The 18,655-nt window shown below is 37.6% G+C and overlaps 1 protein-coding gene across 5 annotated transcripts in view; it reads left to right on the forward strand.

Annotated features, from left to right (window-relative positions):
* Nucleotides 1–18,655, forward strand: part of LOC139969792 (tetraspanin-7-like) — a 63,036-nt gene continuing 44,381 nt past the window's right edge. For 2 of the 5 annotated variants that reach the window (XM_071975066.1, XM_071975069.1), the window contains exon 1: nucleotides 1–296. The gene's annotated coding sequence lies outside the window, so the exon portion shown is untranslated. Of the gene's footprint in view, nucleotides 297–415; nucleotides 435–508; nucleotides 675–18,655 lie in introns of those variants that run through there. The other 3 variants (XM_071975067.1, XM_071975071.1, XM_071975068.1) reach the window with 2 other exon arrangements.

The following is an 18,655-nucleotide window of genomic DNA, read 5'->3' on the forward strand; positions in this document are numbered from 1 at the left end:
TTTAACGGACGGCTACCATAAACCATTGGAATTTGAGTTTAACGGGCGTTCCAACTAATCAAAAGAAACTAAAAGTTTGCGGTATGAATATTCAACACCTATATTTAACTGTTAATCAGCTGTGAGATCTACAGAATTGCAGACGACAATAATGGTATGATAAGCTCTCATGTGCACTTAACGTTGAATCAGTAGGCCTAATTTGCACGGTGAGGACTCTGTTGGAAGCGACATTTAATCCTGCCAGTTCTGGAATCTCACGCAAAGTTAATAAATAGGTTAACAGGAAGGTGCATGTAAGTTACAATTATCAACTATGTTTGTATGGATTTAATAAAGCAAGTTAATTTAATTATTTTTATTCTTTGAAATGATTTATTTCGTGTTTCAACGATACACTGTACCAAAGAACTGAAAGTGAAACCGCATGATAGGTGAGCTCCTCAAGGATCTTTTGGCCACAGGTCTAGGACCAATAGTGTAGATTGAGGGCATGTGTTTAGCAGTTAGACTAAGTGCATGAAAACGGTATTTGGTTAGGTTACTCTTCAAACCATTTTATATCACGTTTGCCTTTACCAAGACTGAGCGTTACTGTCATGTTGGGCCTTATAGTTACTGGTGTTTCTCATCTCATCTTGTGTTCATTTATCACGTGTTACAATAATTTTGTGGTAGGTACTAGGTAGTACTGTGGCCTCAGGTCCTAAGTTTAATTAAGCTTAGCCTAGGATAAGCCTAACCTCATGTCTGTAACCTTTTTTGTCCAATTATAACTATTAGCGATATGTTATAGAAGCCATAGACATGTATGTGAAAGGAGTAAATACTTTTGCTTCTTGACTGCTAATACTTATTACTGAGGCTGAATGCTGGCTTAGCATATTAATTATTATAAGTATATTTACCTATGAGATTTTGATTCATATTGTGTATATCACACTACAGGAACTGACAGGTGATTCTTGTTTATAACCATGGAATAATATATTAGTTACTGTGCTTTTTCATTCCGAGGTGTGACAACATTGGAAAGCAATTCCTTGTTTGCCTTAATCAGATTTGTCTGAGGCAGATTTTGGCAGTATTGATTGTATTGATTATTTATTGTTGTATTGTATTGTATTTATTTGAATATTGACTATTTATTGGCAGTATTGATTTTGGCAGTGCAATTAGCCAATTAGTTGAATTTTCAGTTTCCCTGTCATAAACATACATTAAATAGCCTTTAATAAATATTGTAAGTGCAAACACAAGAGCAGACCACATGATGTCAGTGGAGAAACAAACTCGCTGTTATAAAACACGATAAAATCAGAGGAGGAATTCAGTATTCAGGGAAAATCTAACACTTTCCTAGGAATTAGAATTTCACATAATTGATTATGTTTCTAATTAACATTTCCTGGAATAAACTTTGTTTCAATCGACCCAACATTTTAATAACTTACTAAAAGGATCCAGTTTTGTGGATCATTTAAACAGCAGTGCAAGTCTACAACTTGAGTCATCGCTATTTGCCCCAAACTTGAGCATGGTCAGGAAATAATTTATTCGGTAAAGCATCGCAAATTGCTGTGCATAATAGGCCAATTGCTACACAGAACATGCAAATTATGTGTAGCATTTTTTGTACTTGGAAGTATCCTATTTTCAGTATTTTATGAGAAATAAATTCATAATCATTAAAAATACTACACAAAATGCAGCCATTAAGTTATTTCCTGATGGTATGACTGCTTCAGTTTGTCAGAACTACTCTAATCCCAAACTTTTAAGAGTGCTTCATTCTGACATAATTACACAAGGCAAACTGTTTTGAGGTGGAAGTATACACAGTAACATGCTTAATATTGAAGTTTGAGCATAACTCAACTCACTAACTTGTGTCATTGAGAGAAATAAATTGAATTGAATAAAATGACCAATATTAGCTGTCTAGCATATCTGGGGACAATACTGATGGCCGTTAGTATGATATGTATATTGGTTACATGTAACAACACCCTCTGAATGAAAATCAAAATGCCCTAACAGGGTTAGCATGGGTCCTTAAAATTCAGAACTGTAAATTCATTCAATTTTAATGGTGTCAACATTTTCTTTTACTGAAAACATGCAAGAAACACACAAAAAAAGCAAAAATTTTTGGACTATTTCTACATTAATTTGTAAGTGCATGGTTAAAGTACAATTTATCTTGATCAAATTGACCTACATTTCCTGTTATTGTCTGAGACATCTGTATCAGGAAGTTAATTAGACAGTTAATATCACAGCTAGTAGGCATGCACTGTATATTTAGGACTATTTGCCGTGGTACCAAAGTTAAAACAGTATTTGAAATGTATACTGAAGTGAGGTTTCTAATATGATGATAAACATCTAGGGAAATGGCCTGTAGTCCTCAATAAATTTGACCTGCAGAGCTGCATGAAGGTTATTTTCATATACTCTGTTGTTTAAAACTTAGCTTCCTTATGAAGCACCTGTTCAGTACCTATGAGGAAAGGCATTTAAATGGTATTATCTGCTATCTAGTTCTTGTATTCACTAAAATGTAGGTATTCCAGCTACTTTGAGATATTTTGCCATGTTGAAATGGTCCTCTCCCAAAACCATTAATAATAAAATGTGAAATGGAATCCTTTTAAAGTAATAACGGAAGACTTGAAAGGACTTTGCAGTCTATTTTATCATACTGTAGGTTACGTACCATTACACACACAGGGCAAATTTTTGTCCCTGCTGTAAGCTGGATCAATTAGTAATCAGCACACACCCTTAGGAACAGAAGCATTAAAATATAAATTGAGATGAGTTGCTATGTGTGTCAGTTGCATGGACAGGTGTTTATGCACATGTATGTACATAGAAAATCTGTCTTGACTTTTACACAATTTGTAAATAAAAGTATTTATAATTAGGTAAGGCAAAGGTTACCTTCTGAGAATACCTGTACTTTGGAAATTTGGTACTGCATGACCTTGTGCAACAAATTGAAAGTATCAATGTTCATGTTGATAATCCAGTCTTTTGTTTATTACAGAAAACACACATAAGACATTGCAAGCATAACCTGCTCACTATAGATTGGTCTAACACCATGTCTGAGTCTGCCAGACATATGTACAGTATATACATGCATGGTGGCAGCAGTGGGACAGAAAAACAAGTACCTCTTTTGGAAGATGATCAGAAAGTCTCCCAAAAATATATATATCTATTGCTGAAGATTTTCTTAGATAGATAGTGAAACTGTTTGATCACCCAGTTGGGACAAATTATTCTATACTGTAGTGTCATGTCCCGCTTCAGAGCACTCGTAGTGTCAGTACGAGCAGTACGAATATGATGTTTTTACTAGAAAAAAAGGTTGGAACTGTTTGCGCAGTCAATATATACGAGTGCTTTGAAGCTTGATATGGGAAGTCAGTTCAGACAGGTGTTAGCATTAGGAAATTGTCCCAACTGGCTGGTTTGATTTATTATCTGCTGAATATTCAACAGATGATATTTTTCCTGATGAACCTCAAGGAAGGCTGTGATCATTCTTATGTCAACCAATGCTTCGTTTGATCCAGGTGGCTGGCTCTATGCCACGGAAGTATTCTATTTACCTATGGATGTAAAACTAAGCAGCGCTTTAAAAATTTCAATATTATGAAAGAAGAAGGAATTTCAGTCAGAGGAAGAAGATTTATATGTCTGATCTCAACAAAGAATTGTCAATTATGGAGCAAAGCTTTCAAGCTGGTTTGATCTTCATTTTCTTTGCTTAAAAGGATTGTCTGGTGGCCCAAAGAAGTTACCTTAAAAAATAGTAAATAATTTTCCAAACATGTTGTCAAAGTATGAGAACGCTAATGTTGCGTTTGACAGAGAAACGATTTTTTAATCGTTATGGATAGACATTTCAAATATGATTTGAACAGTACAATACGTGACGTCAGCTCTGCCATAGCAGATTGCGTCATAACCCACCCTCCGCACAGTACCTATACGGTAATCACAACAAAAACAGCGTTTGTATACAGATAAATTTCTTCCTTAATTTCCGGTGAAATTTCTTAAAAATTAGATATGTTTTCAAAACTCCTTAAGCCGCCATGTACTTGATCGGTGGTTCCGTGGTCTTTGTGTAACACAAGGTAAATTTTAACAGCACACTCTGAGTTGTTCAGGCTATACATCGCGCTATCCAGCTCCAACGCGAAAAATGTTCGCATGTAGGCTATACTCAAACGTTGACAATCGGACAGTTCTGCGAAGCCTAAGCTTCTCAGTGCTACATTCTGCACTGACAACGATTCGATCAATTTCTTCAATAATTTCCGGTGAAATTTCTTATAAATTAGATATCATTTAAAAAACTCCTTAAGCCGCCATATATGTAGTAGATCGGTGGTTTCGTGGTCTTTGTGTAACACAAGATAAGTTTTAACAGCAGGCTCTTCGTTGTTTATACATCGCGGTAATCCAGCTCCAGCGTGAAGAATGTTCGCGTGTATAGGGTACTCGAACGTTTACAATCGGACAGTTCTGCGATGACATCGATTCCGCCAAGTTTCATCTTTCGGTTTAACGAATACTTTACAAGTTTCCTTTTACTGTTAATTTGATCCGTGAATTTTATTTCAGCGATTTCGAAGAACAGTTAATGAACTGTGGTTTGAGTGTGAGTGTACTGTGTGTAACGCTATACAAGTATGGCCTACACCAACTGAGCATCGTAGTATATACGTTCGCGAGTATGTACGTTATATATATGAGGCAATCCAATGTGCTTACACGTGAGTTTATTTGCTGCGGAATTGGGAGTGCTAACTTCAAGTCGCCTGTTTTGCCTATCTGCAAGCACTACGTCAATCACCATATTGAAGCGTTCGAACAAACGGTACTTTTGGTGAGAAACTGGTGAATTTGAAAACCAGATTTCTACAAGAAGAAAACGTCGAATGGGGACAATTTTTACATGGTTATAAAGAGAAAAATAATAACTACAAGGACAATGTATCAAAATCTTCCACCAGACAATTCCTTTAAGGCTGGGTGTAGCCCTACCACTGTGGTGATCCAAGTCATTGGTGAAATATTTTTTTCCCAGAACAGTTTTTCAATATTAATCAAACTCAAAAGGTTAAATTAAGCCTCTTGGCTCAGTAGAATCAGTCCTGAGGCCTCAGACAGTATGAATTGACAGAAGTATTTATAAATTTTTGACAAAACAGTTTTATGGAATGAATAACAAAATATGTCTGAAAGCAAAATGTGTAGGAATAAAAGACACATTGCATATTATTCTGGCACATATATCAGTATCAGATGTAAGCAACTGCAGGAAAAAGAGCTGGGCCTACCTCACATGTCTAGCTTAAATTGAAGAACTAAAACTAAAACAAACTCTACCAATATCTTTAGCCAATATGAGATGATTGTGATGAAACTACTCCCCCCCCCCCCCCCACATCTCACCATTCTTGAGACCTACACTACGTTCTAAAAGTTGTGTCATGGGGCTGCCATTTTGTTGGAGTGTGATGTAATAGTAGGCAGCTGCCACTGATGGGTGAGGCATCGTTATTTTCACATTTATTGTTTTCCTTTCAATGTGGTTACATACATGGTTTAGATAATAATAATAATAATAAATGAGACTTATAGAGCGCCAAATCAGTAGACAAAAGTCATTGCTCAAGGCGCTTTACAAAGAAAGCAGATTAATTTACAAAAGAACAAGTGAAAAAATGGGTCTTCAGTAAACTTTTGAAAGATACATGGCTACATACATGTATAAAGCTCTGATAAGTGTTGACACAGAAACCAATGTACCTATGTGATATTGTAGGTCTTGGTTCCTAACTTTAATAAGATTTAGTCTATTGTCGACCCTAGCAGACTATTCATTACAAAACTAATAATGAAAGACAACGTTCTGCCAATTGCCAAATGATACATAAATTTGCAAATTCATCGATCACTCCTCAAAATGACATGTATGGCCATTGATTTCTAAGAAATACTTCTAAATATGTGACCTTGCATTAAAAGTACATTTATCCCTATCCCTACACTATTTACATGTCAATAATACGCTAGGGAGTCCTAAATAGGCAGTAAAGTGGAAGCTCAAGCTAGCAAGTTTTTACAACCTGGAAATTTTACTTGACATTTATGAAACTCTCTCCACACGTAATTATGCCCAAACTTTGATGTTTTTTTTTTTGTGGTGCATTCAAGTATCTCCCCTTGCGGAATGAGTCTGTTCTGATTTTAGCTTGCTAAATGCCGTATAGTAAGCCATCAGAGTGTGCGCTCTCTGTCTAATTACTTCCACGTATGGTTCCCTGTAAATATTCACTCACCGTAAATTACCGGTATGCCTCTATGCCGTGCGGTAATTAGAGCCGTTTCTAAACACTGCTTTGAAACGACGACGTCAGAAAACGTAACAGTTGATGTTATGGTGGGCAGTAAATCTGGCGTTTGGTTTCTCTCTTACAGTAAGAGGTCACCCTATAAAACTGGTGTCCTGCCAGGGTGCTTTGACATATTGCGGACGCCATTGATGATAAGAAAAGCATAAATCGTGGTCTTTATTTACATTAGGGTGAATGTTAAAAATCTTTTGCAGTGACGTACATAGGCTCAAAATTACACCAGTAATAAAACAAAATAAAACTGTATCAACGATCAAGCCGGCCTGTACTGCATACGAAAAGTACCGTGTACGGCGTGTAGCCAAGTAAAGTGACTTTTATATCTAGACTGTTAAGTCTTGATGAAGGCTTGGCATTGTAGCTTCATTTCGTGGTAATATATGACATGAAAATGATGTCATTTTTGGTGGTGATAAATATTTTTAATACTACTGGTAATGATCTGTCACATAACGTCCAAAAAATGTCCTTCTTAGAAAAAAAAATTCCCTTTCAAATATTTATACAGTTAGTCTATGAGTAGCAAAGCATCATTTTTGTTATATGAGGGGAAAAAATATATATGGGACTTAAACATATTATCTAGCTTGGTTATATTTGTTTATATCTTGACGTGGAGGAGGGAAGCCAAAGAGTATGGTAGCCTATAAAATAAAACATTTCAAACTGTCACCAAAGGTTACGATTTGTATTCTTTGCAGTTTGTAGCATATATTTGGGCTCAACTTGGCAGGGGAGTGGGGGGGGGGAGGAAGGCTGTTGACCTAAACGAGTTCCTAAAGACACAGCATGGTTGTGTGTGGTACAATTGGTTGGTTACATATAAAAGGAAGCTTACACGCTGGTATTATTACAACATACACCTACCTGTGTAATGTGTATGCAGCGTGTGGAGTGACACCTTCCCACAATCGACTTCCTGAGGGGAAATGTGTGAAGTTTGATTCTGTCAAGTTTAGGAACACAAAAGGGAGGATTATCTGCATCCATTGTTCCTTTTCTCTGAAGCTTGTAAAGATCAACAAATTTCTATAGCCCTGTTGCTAACGGCTGAATAATAGTCATTGTCAAAGACAAGTTTAACCTTTGCCTAGAAAAGGCTATCGTAACCCTCCTATCGGGCATGTCATAGGATTTTCTTGCCAGAAGTTTTGAAAGAAAACAACAAGAACCACAAGAAAAAAGAAAAGAAAAAAAAAAGGATGTGGAAAATAAAGTTTAGGGTGAAATTTGCTGATGTTATAAAATATTGTCAGGTGATATAATTGACTTGTATTCATTCACCTCTGGTAAAGTGTTTATCGGTCAAGAGATGCATGACAGGGCAGTAAAAGGGCAGTAAGGGAAAATTAAAAGGGCAATTATGGAGAAGAAACAGATCGCTGGGCTGAATTCATAAATTTCCTTTTGTCCCATATCAACAGTTGTGAGGCCTAGACATGCCCACACATATGAGCACTCCCACATGCACACAAACATACATGAATGCTGACTTGAATATAGGCCAGGATGTGTAAACACTGCAAGGGATGCCTGTAAAAGCTTTTCCTTTTATTTTATATTAACTGATGTTGTTTCCTACAAAGTCCTCCCTTCCAGAGAAATAAAGTTTGCTTCCTGGTTTAACAAATTAGTTAATTATCTCAGACGATTGGACAACCACCAGTCTGTACTATGTTGCTGTACAAGGAAATTATCAAATCAAGTTCAGTTGTACTTTTTATAGTTAAACCTGCGACATATTATGAGCTGTAGCTTCTAATTTTCTGCTTTATAACATAATTTGGCTCAAACGTCCACAAAATAAAGTTATGGGACTGACGATTCTCCATGCTTAGTACGGCGCCCTTGCGTACAGATTAAATGTGCTGTGCAGTAGCATCTATACGAATTAACTTTCTAATTTTCTGCTATGTAATTTGGCTCAAACCTCCACAGAAGTACAAGTTACGGGACTGATGATTTACCATGAATAGTACGGCCCTTACGTACAGATTAAATGTGCTGTGCAGTAGCATCTATACAAATTAAATGTTCAATTTTCTACTATATTATGTAATTTGGCTCAAACCAGAAGTACAAGTTACAGGACTGATGATTTACCGTGCATAGTACGGCCCTTGCGTTCACTACGCAGTTAATGTACTGTACAGTAGCATCTATACGTATTAACCTCTGACATATTTAAGTAATTTCTAATTTCTACTATATTATGTAATTTGGTTCAAAACCGCCACAGAAGTACAAGTTGCAGGACTGACGATTATAGTACAGCCCTTGTGTACACACTAAATGTGCTGTACAGTAGCAGCATCTATTATTAAGTTGCCTAAATCCAAAGGAGATCACTTCAGATAGTAGATCTGTATTTCTTGACTTTCCCTGTTTAAGGTTGTTACTGTTCTTATAGACAAAATCAACATCAAATGATTGTGGTTGATATATGTACACCTGTTTTTGGCAAGTTCCAAATTGGACTAGGAAGTTGTTGATTTCCGACAACGACTGGGAACTGTTCAGAATGTGGAGGCAGTTTGCAATATTTTGTTGACAGTTCCAAAGGGAATTTTGGGTTTGAAAGGACTTTTTGAAGGCCATTTAGCAGGTAATTTGCTTTGACAATGGCTGTTATTGTTCATTAATTATTGATAAGTGGGCTCTGCCATACCATGTATGGTCTAGAGAATCTAGTTAATCTGTTCATCTGACCAATCTAGAGTTAGTCTGGCCAATGGCTATAAGTGCTCATGTAGTGAGTCTGTTTATATTCTTACACTGATCTGTTTATATTCTTACACTGATCCGTAAAGCAGTGATCGATGGTGTAAAGATGTTTGTGAACAAACTTGTTGTTTATTACTGTATATCTCAAGTGTTAAAATCCTCCTCTCCATCATTGAAATTGAAATTATTTAAAATGATGCATATAGTTTACCAAGTATTTTAGCTAGTTTAAACATACGTTGGCCTAATTGCCTTGGTCATCCAAGCACTTTGAGAGCCATTCTGCTGTAAGTCACATTTAGGTTCATTTTCAAGATTTCATCACAATTGATCACTAACAGCCATTGGTTAGTTGGTATATATATATATATACATATACTATATGTCACTGTGCAGTGTAAATATGTATACTTCTATGTACCATTGTGACATCACAATCAGCAATCATAGCCAGTGGTTCATAGAAAAAATTGATTACCATGTGTTTGAGTTCATAGGTATAATAGGTACTGTTACAATTACCAATGGCGGCCATTAACGAATGGCATACTGTTCATGAATATGTATTTAGATACCATCGTGACATCACAATCAGCAATCATCGCCATTGGTTGGTAGCATATACATAGACGTAGGAGGCGGGAGGGCTGGGGGATGCAGCCCCCCAACCAACATTTTTTTGTCAAAATTTGGGCAATATGTTGAGAATATTTCGGGCACCTACTGAAAGAAGAATAATTTGCAAGGTGTTTTTCAATGGTTAAACTTATATTATTATGATCATTATTGTTGTAACGACTTCCCCCATTAATTATAACCAATATGGAAGGGTGATAACACGGAAAAGTATTGTATGTTATTGGCATGTGATGTAATAACCGATATATGCGTATATGATATATAACATGTTGAACGCGCGCGGTGAGCGCACAAAATTTTGGTTATATTTTTCGGGCAAGTGGTTACAGTCCCCCAAATCAAATTAGGCTCCTACGCCTATGAGCATATATATCATACTGTGCCTTTGAATATGTAAATCTAGACTAATTTTCATTCTGGGAAAAAGTTAAAAATCAAATGCTACATGGGCTGCTAGCATTGCAACACATCTTCTCTTACATATGGTGGACTGGATGGAATTTTTCTACTCAAGATAATGACATCCTGATAATACAGACAATTTTTATTTTCAAATAGTATCCAGTTCATAGATTATCAGAAATAGACACTGGTCTACCCTTGGGGAGCGATAGATTATCACCAGGGATTTGCATTGTTGTGTTAAGACTTTTGTTTAGATAAAGTGAAGGTTCTTTTCCTGATGTGTTACTTTATGAATGTTAAGAAAACAACACTGCCTTGGACTATTTTTTACCTTTGTGATAACAAACAAGTCATGTAACTATTTCTGGGAAAGAGACTTGTTGTTGACACAGACAGGGAAAGTTTTGTGTTCTTAATGGGTCACCGTTTTAAAGGTCTATGGACACCATATGAACAACATTGTCCTAGTCACTATAATAGGCATCAGAAATCATGAAAATAGCTGAAATTCCCATCAAAATCCATCAGAGTTTGACCATTGTACAAGACTTATTTTCTCAGTTCTGGTTTTATTTATGAATAAACATTAGCTAATTATGCACATTGATGATGTACAGGGAGTGACTGCCTATTTTGCTGTTATGTTATCCCTCTGTTTTTCACAACCTTTGTTTCAAGGACACTGAACTTCTGTTTGTGGCCGAAGGCTACTTAAAAAAATATTTTGTCTTCTTTGAAAGAGGAACATCACATTACTCCAATGATATATGTGGGCTTGTTATTAGGGGTTAACTTATTCAGGGCAAAAATGAGAAATTTGATGAGCACAACATGTCAACACCCCACGTCATTGTTTGGACATATGTAATGAGTTTCCTAGATTTATCAAAACTTCAAATGTGTGTATATCTTGGAAATGCAAAGAGCTTTTCAAAACATTTTCAACATATTTTGAATGAGGTTATCACATACAACAGATGAACTGAATATGGGGCAAATTGGCTTGGTGTCCATAGTATTTTAAGCAGTGAGTATACTATGTCATGCACATGCTTCAGGTTTAGAGAGCTTCGGCCTTGCCCCCCCCCTTTTTTTTATCACGCCACCCTTGCTCCCTCACTCTTACTTTGGTATTTAAAAGTAAAGAAAACATAACTGAAAGCACAATATGTTAATTAAATTTAAATATTTTTCAAACCAGTATTGATTACAGTTGGAATAGACATGAATGCTTTGCAAATGAAAGAATGAAATTATTAACATGGACAATTTCTGAAACTAAAATATCTTTGTTATTGGACTAAAAACAGTTTATAATTTGATAGTCAGCTACCAGTTACGTTGTAATTTTATGGAATTTTCATTATCAAACAGTGTCAGACCAATCTGATCAAAGCTGCCCATAATTGTGATGTAGACACATGCACATGTCAAGAACCAGTTTTGCATCCAACATCTCTGACCCTAACGATCATGGCATGATGCCAGCTTTAAGTTGCTGAACACTTCCCACGCTTTATAGGTCAGACCTTCCTTCCCTATCTATGTATTGTTGCACTCTGTATATGTATATTTGATACATTGCCAGCCATCCTTTTATTTTTTCAAGCCCTGAGAAATAGCTTGCAAATGGTATCCTCTCTAATTTACGCCTGAGTTTAGAGTACTTGTAAAACTTTACAAAGTTCAAAGCACCCTAATTCCAAATATATGCCTCCATTGGTACAGTAGCATCCTGAGATCGATAGTGTACAAATTAATAATCTGGCAAAAATTAAACTTGAGAAAAGAGTTCAAAAGACCCTATTCTTTGCTTCAATTTGACCAATTTTCAGGTCAAAGGTTTTATTTTATTCCCTTGAGGTATTTAGCCATCTTCAGAAGGCCTTCTGTGGTGGTTTGCCTAATACTCTGCAACAGTGAATTGATTGGGAGATGGGGAAGGGAATGAGGGATCTTAATTGTGTAGTACTGTTGTAAGGTAAATGTGGACCAGCATGGTAGATCAGTGACACATGAGGGCAGCTAGAATAAACTATGATAATGGAAACTTTCACTAAATGATGAGCTCCAGATGTTGACAGGTACTGAAAGAAACCAAGTATGAACACTGTGTGGCTGACACCTGATACTAGTTTAGGATGTTGATGATTCATGCAAATACTTCCACAGTGTATATGTATGGTAATATCAGGCTAATATTGTCACAGGTCAGGGAAATACTTCAGTGCTACTGTGTATGTATAGGGATTGAGTTCTTAAATTAGCTAAGTAATAGCTTTAGCACAAAATTATATATTTTCAAATTCTATGGATAATTAATTTTTAGGGCTGCCTTCAGATATCCTTCTTCTAGTCCTAATTATACCATATATGGGCTGTTGAGAAGGGGAAACAAAAAAGAAATATGCATGCTGGGTATACTCTCAGCTATAGGTCAAGGATGTAACTTTGATTCCAGATCAAGTGCATTTGTGGTGCATGGTTACAGGTGCCTGTGATTTACAGAAAGGGAACTACTGAGGGACATAAGGAGGGGTGGGAGAGGGAGGATCAGAGTAGGGTGGGGATGGTTGTGGTTTACAGGAAATACATTACAAATGACGTACGGTACCGTATTATGGAAAAGTATGGAAAACTGCTGTTACACTTTGTCATGCCATTAAAAACATGACAAATACTCACTCCCTTCCCATCACCTCCTTCCCCCACCCAACCCCCATCCAATTCCATCCATTGGGAGAAGAATTGGCCATATTGCTGTCAATGGTAATAAGTTATTCTGACAGTCACCAATCTCACCTCACCATGTTTTTTTGATGGTAAACTTTTAGAACTTGCCAGAAGTATGTGGCTGGTTTCATAATAATAATAATAAATGAGACTTATGTAGCGCCAAATCAGTAAACAAAAGTCACTGCTCAAGGCGCTCCTGCAGTATATTGTCAACTTAGTACATTTGGTTAATTGCACCTTTCAATTCTTAGACTGCTGTCATTCATATGTTACACTACCCCATATGATTTATTCTCCACAGCTGCATGTAATTGCAAAGGGTCAGAGTTTGGGACTATAAGATTCCCTTCCTTCAGTGGGGCTTGACTTAACACCCATCAATTTTAACCTACATCCCAATATTACAAATCTCAGCGATACATTGCATTCGTAGTTACATTGCGGTCCGACAACGTGAAACTGTGTAAGGCGTAGGCCGCCGACGTTACTTTTAATCATTAACAGGAAGAATAGCATTCATATAATTTATTGCTCTAGGTAGCTTTTCTATTTATTGGTTTTGTTAGTTTTCTTTCCAGGTCATTGGAACTTAAGGCATGGCAATGCGTCTGTCATAAATATATTTATCGATGGCATACTTCTTGCAATAGAACAAACGACACAGCCAACAGTGTTATCGTGCAGAGCAGAACTCAACACATTTTAATCTCAAAAGGTAGTAACTTCTATTACGAATGCAAAACCATAATGTTCATGTTTTTCTGTAACGAGCGGTAATACAAGTCACTTTATCATTAACCCCACCCATGTTCCATAGTTTTGAAAATCAATATCAGAAGTACAAATGTTTTCCGTGTGTACCCTGGAAAAAAAAGAAGGCTCAAAAGTTGTACCTCCTTGCCCAATATTTGAAGTGTCAGAAATCGTGTACAGGGCGTATCCTGTTGACTCACTTCATCTGAAAGAAGACCCCATATACCTGCGAATTATTGTTCGTCCATAAGGTCAACGTATTTATATGCGAATAGGTATAAGTGCAGTAGACAGGGCTGAAAAATAAAGAGTATTCTAAAGGCCACATAAAGATGCATTACTTTAAATAAATTTTGTCAGTTTGGGCTGTCTGGTGGCCGTATCGAACCCGGAACCTCCCAATTGCTTAGCCTCATTGCTTCAAATGCCATCGCCTTTATTCACTCGGCCACAGCACCGGTTTTCAAAATGTAGCTTAAATTAAAGGCATTGAAGACTTGCCCCAAACCGCGTGCGGCCATTTGAAAAAGTTAACTCTCTGTTGCTTGCAAGTGACGTTTTGTTTGTGTCGCTACAATATGCAGACAGTAATGAAACGTGATACCTTGTTATCTTTAGCTGGACCTGAGATGTCCATCGCTGTATGGTTAAAACACTGTGCTGTGGGTATTGACCGCAGCTGTATGTACTGACTGTACACTAGTGTCTTATTATCGACGGTAGCAAGCTGTGTGTGTATTTTCTGGGATCGATTGTGGTGTCTAACACTTCTGTTACACCTCATTCGAAACTAGGTCAGATTACTGGCATGAGACGTTTCTTTTTGCGCATGTCTTCACACCCTTTAAGGAGCAAACCTTCATTGGAGCTAGTCATGCTGCCTAAATTTCCATCCTCTGGGCAGCTAGCTACAAAAATGCTCTTAGAAAAGTCGGTGAGTAGCATGAAGTTCTATGAATCATTGCTTGTCTGTGTGCTTGGACACTTGAGCTTCGGGAAAAGTGAACATTCGTGCCCTACTAGTAAATTTATTACCTATTCTTTCCAGTGGCTGCTAACATGGCGTAAAAGTGACTCATGGTTTTGGAGTCAAGTTAGGCTACAAATTTGGCCTGTTTGTTGCTTCTTCCTAATGTTCGGTGTGATATTTCATAATAAGATAATCCTAACAATATCCTGTGCACGTCATCTAGCTGATCGGATTTCACAGTCTCGCGCTCACCAACCAATGCGCAGTGACTGAGTAGAGACGCGGATCGAAAAGGTTGAATTTACCCAAGTGCGACAGAATTAGCCCGTGAGGTCTAATCGGAGTATGGATTTCACCGATTCCTCGGTTCCGAAATCTCCCTCCCAGAGACTACCACAGCACAACGAGATAGCTCGTTAAGAAGATCCTATTTATCCCACGGAGCGGAAGGACTTTTCTCAAGTTGCTGCGTTTCATTTCTAGAAATGCCGGTTGGGGAGGAGGAGATGTATGACAGACTGCTAGTTTCAAGTTGATCGTATCATCGTGAAGATAAAGATGAGGAATTTGTGTGCTGCAGGGCACCGGAGTCCAGTTTGTCGGAATGCCTGCGAATGGATACTGATACGATTTGACGAATTAAGTAACAGCTGGGGCCCTGCGATGATTACGTTAAACAATGCATTACGCCACGGGAGGGAGTAGCAGGGAGCCGTTCTCTGGAGGTGTATTTTAGTACTAACGCTTACCATTATCAATTTTCCACTCTTGTTTGTGAATGAGAATCTGTAAATATTGACTGCTTGCGTTATTGTCCCTCAATAAAGTGACAGGCTGTGGAATGATTTCTGGATACCTTGGAGCAGTTCTAAAAAAAAAAATTGATCAGTTTATGTTGCTGTAGAACTTAATGCTCTTCACAATGATAAATATGGAAGAATCGTAGTATTATCAAGTTTTAAAAGAAATTAAACTCAAGGCCACTGTGACATCCTTAGGTGACACTTGTGACAGCCTGCGGTGATAGTAAGATACACTGTCATGCAATCAATGACAGTAGAGTATGAAATATTGCATTCATTAAATGACCTGGAGATGGGGAAAGTGTCAGGCCAGTTCGATATGGTAGTGGATTAATTAGAATAAAGGAAGAATATAATTTGGCAGCACTGAGATGAAGATGAACTTATTATATAAGTAAAAAAAAATCAATGTCAAGGAATGGTTACTTGGATACATACAGTAGGCATGGCGACTGAAGGCATGGTGGCTATAGGAGTGGGTTGCATGGTTGCCATATGAGTGGTACCAATATGCATGGTGTATAGATTTTTGTTCTGGCGGGAGGAGTAGTGGTTATAGGGTAGGTGGCTTTAGGCAGGAAGCTGGTTAATAGCAGCTCCATGCTGATTGGTGGCTGTAGGTGCATGGCTATATATACTGGGAGTACTATTCCCTTTTCACAGAGAGAGAGAGTTTGAATCTATCCCTGTAACCATTCCATTTGAGGATGTTTTGAATGTTATCATGTTTACAATTTTGAAACATGAAACCGTTGTGTACAATGAGTTTAACAATGTCATATGTACCTTCCTGGTTTATATTGAACAACAAACATAATCGAAATCATCTTTTCCTGTGGAGGATTGAAAACTGCTGATCTAGATGGTTGTAGACGTCTCCATGTGGATATTTGGTACGTGACTTGGTTCTTGGATATTATGTCCGTATCTCGAGGTGGCACGGTGTTCAGGTTTATAGTTTAGTCTTTAGTTTCTGTTCTTGATACAGTTGTTTGCATTCTGGACTGTTTGATAACATATCATAGATTGAGGGTTGACCTACCATTGTTGGCAGTGAGGACCATAATGTATTCCAGGCACGTAGCGAGGAATTTGCCAAGGGAGCGGCGAAACTGTAGGCAAACTCTCAAAGCCGTAGAAACGGCATTGCAAACTATCTAAGCGTAGCGCTACCATGTGCTGGCGCGAAGCGTATAAGAACAATTTGGCTGAAAATGCCTCCCAGATCGCTGGAAATGGCACTTCCCAGGCCTTGAAAGTTGCATCTTAGCATTTTCTCTTTGAAATTACTAGTGATATCAGAAAAACATTCAAAAAAAATATGCTCAAGGGGAGGGGGGCGTCTGCCCCTTGCCCCCCCTTGGCTACGCGCCTGATGTATTCGTCACTATGCGTTGGACATTTTGCAATGCGAAGAGCAGTCAATTTACTTTCCTCCTCTCTAACCTGTCAACTTTCTACATACACGTTGCAATCAAATCTCCCTAGCCTAGTTTAGTACTACCACCCAAATGACCTATTTCCAAACCTACCCTTCTCTACCATTCTCAAGGCATATACATCTAGTAATTTGAAATCATAAAACTTACTGGTTTAGATAATTACGAGTGACAAGCTTACCTGTCTCCTCACAACCTTAGCACCTCATTCTACCGTGTCTAGTATGCCCTGGTAATCTTTTAACACTGTGCACCCTCAACGACCGGTATAGAAGGTAAAAATCCAATCTATCCGGGCAATTTCCATAAGATTTACTATCCACTACGAAATCGTAAACACTTTGGATGGTAGAATGAGAAGGAAGGGCAACGACCGGAGGAGCCGGTCGCTGAGGGTGCACAGTGTTAAAAGATTATCAGGGCATTCTAGGCACAGTAGAATGAGGTGCTAAGGTTGTGAGGAGACAGGTAAGCGAGGAGCGAAGTAAATTTCCACTGGAATCTTGTCGGTTCTAAAATATCTGAAGGCAGCTAGGACCTGTTTGGGGGAACAAGAAGGATCCATCAAAAAAATTTGCATTACCCCTGTGGGTTAAATACATCTCCTGTTGAGCTTAGAACCTTGTCCTACCTGTTAATGGAAACTAACTGCACAAATTTCAATGAGCAGCTCGGTCCATCATCCGTATATGATGGATCCATTGAAAATTGCCTCACATCATTCAACCTTACAAACAATCGTCAATAACTCCCATTAGTCTAGTTGTCTCAGAAAAATGGGCTTGTTTCTATTTTGGGAAAGGCATTTATCAATCGATCGTACTTTTCCGTTGGGAATTTGCCATGTTGATTTATGTTAACCTCGACTAAATTTAGTTTATCTGTACATAGCGTTTATCTCCAAGGCTTACTTTAGCACACTTACAACAATTGTCTACCATAGTTTTAGTAGATTTATGCGTGTAGGGAGAGCAATGGAGTTAAATCCAAGACATGATGCTCAATTCTTTTATTAATCCTATTGGCTGACATGTTCTCCGCGACTGAGGAGCAAGTATATTATGACCCTCTTGGCCAGCCATGTACTCTCGGTTTGATTGACCTGTTAGTAATCATAACTTAGAATTCAAGATTTGATGCATCTTTTGAAATCTGATGACAAGGAACCTCAAATATCGTTCAGTTTTGTCTATTTCGTTTATATGCGACTAAACACCAACATTTCACGATTGAACTATGATACCCATTTCGTAAAGCTGACATCAATTGGAAATTTGAAGTAACTTCTTTGAGACAGTCTTTCAAGTGAACTTGTATCTTTTGTTATGTAAACAAGAAATGGTCATGCTAATTCACACATATCTGCTAATTCACACAGAATTCTCAATCTATCTTAAAGTTTGCCTTTCGATTAGTTCGAGGTGCATCTGGATTTTATGCACAGAATTAGATATTGATTACGTTAAAGAACAACCCCTTGGATTTCCATACACTCAATTTGTGTATTGTTCTAACATTTAATTTGATTTGCTTAAATATTAGCCATCAAGTGACCAGTATAGAACTGACATTGTCACATATAACATCAAAAGACAAATAGTGGCATGTAAGAATGTAGTTACCATGGATACCAGTCATGTGAACTTGAACATTGCAAGACTGAGGTGGAAAATGAACTCAAAAACTTTCTGAGGTACAACCTTTCTCAGACTTTCAAGAGCCTCATTCTATATATCTCCTTTT

This window comes from Apostichopus japonicus, chromosome 7 (genome assembly GCF_037975245.1).
Source record: "Apostichopus japonicus isolate 1M-3 chromosome 7, ASM3797524v1, whole genome shotgun sequence".
Classification (NCBI taxonomy): Eukaryota; Metazoa; Echinodermata; class Holothuroidea; order Aspidochirotida; family Stichopodidae; genus Apostichopus; species Apostichopus japonicus.